Genomic DNA, 1,493 nt, shown 5'->3' on the forward strand with positions numbered 1-1,493 from the left:
TTTTTTACAGTTAATTTAACTTTCCTTCATACACAGAATAAGTACACTCTACAACGATGATAAAAAGTATACTGTGTCAAGCAGTAAACATAGCCATTTACTATCAAGTATTATGTACTGTACGTAACTCTATGTGCTACACCTTTCTGTTAAAAACTAAGACACAAAAACACAGTCAGGATCATCAAGACATTATTAAATAAAAGGAATTGCAACTCCATTATAATTTTATGGAAACGTCATTGTTTCACGAATTTGCATGTCATTTTTGTTCAGGGGCCATGCTGATCTCTGTATCGGTACAATATTAGTACACGCATTGCCCAAACAAGCATTTATGAGACCATCATTGTATATGTAGTACCTCCTTGATTAAAATGGCCTTATGTGGTGCATGAGTGTGTGTGGAAAATTCCAGCAGATATACAGAGAAGACAGATGGAAATATGAACCTTATGTTCAAAAGAGAAATTATTACAGTCAAAATATATTATTCGACCACAATAAATGTAGTTTCTGGCTGCATAAAGATCACCTATAACACACATTTATAACGAGGCAGAAATTGTCACATTACAGCATATGTACAAAGGAAATATCTCGCTCTAGTTATTGTTTGAACATGATTTACTTTCAAACCTATTTCACCAAAAGTGTAACATTTGTCTAGTAAAGATAATTCAGTGTCTTCCCACTTAAAGCTGTTTCCTCTTGGGTAAATATCCTGTCAAGTCAGAAATGAAACTTCTTGCCAGAACTGTCTTATTCCTCCACCACTGACTTCTTTTTCCCTAGAGCATCTGCATAAAGGTGAAAGTTTACATATCAACATGGCAATAAGAAAGAAAAAGAGTGAGGGTTATTTCTGAGGCCCCCAAGCTGTCCCCTGCATTCGAGTTGCCTTTCAATGAGACATCTCCTTCCTGCCTAGTTACCATATATTCTGTGGTTCTGTGAGCTTATAAGCAAACCAGATCTACTTGGGAGCCAGAAATCTGGAATTAAATGATCTGGTAAATTATTTAGTAGTTATAGGTCTTTGGAAAAGTGGCTCAACTTTACCAATTTCACCTTCCTCATTTGTAAAATAAGGTAAGTTTTTCCTACTTGGTGGAGTAAAATGAAAGAGAGAAACCAATGGACTCATAAAAAACGGCCTTCCTACTACCGCCAAGTAATAGCCACGCCTAGTGAGAAACTCTCAGGCATCAAACAGAGGGTGCTTTCCTGATCAGAAAACCATGTGGTAATAAAGAAACTTCTAAGTTATTTCCTCAGCTGGGCCTCTATAGAAGTTCTAAGATTTAAGCATTGAGCTGCTTAAAGTTTTACCTGTGGTTTTGTATTAATACATCACTTCTCAGATATCTGTGGAGAAAACTATGAGAAGACTCAATCTCTGAGTAGGGAACCTTTTGTCCACAATCCCATGGGCCTAGGCAAAAAGACTATTTTTAGTAGAGAAAACCTTATAGGAGGAGTGGAAACAATAA

At 36.4% G+C, this 1,493-nt stretch overlaps 1 non-coding gene across 1 annotated transcript; it reads right to left on the reverse strand.

The window, feature by feature from the left end:
- Positions 1 to 231: 231 nt before the first annotated feature.
- Positions 232 to 333, reverse strand: LOC111728051. Its single transcript, XR_002775464.1, has one exon. It is a non-coding gene; the product is annotated as a U6 spliceosomal RNA (small nuclear RNA).
- Positions 334 to 1,493: the final 1,160 nt, after the last annotated feature.

Source organism: Otolemur garnettii, unplaced genomic scaffold (genome assembly GCF_000181295.1).
Source record: "Otolemur garnettii isolate 467f Iridium unplaced genomic scaffold, OtoGar3 scaffold00004, whole genome shotgun sequence".
Classification (NCBI taxonomy): Eukaryota; Metazoa; Chordata; class Mammalia; order Primates; family Galagidae; genus Otolemur; species Otolemur garnettii.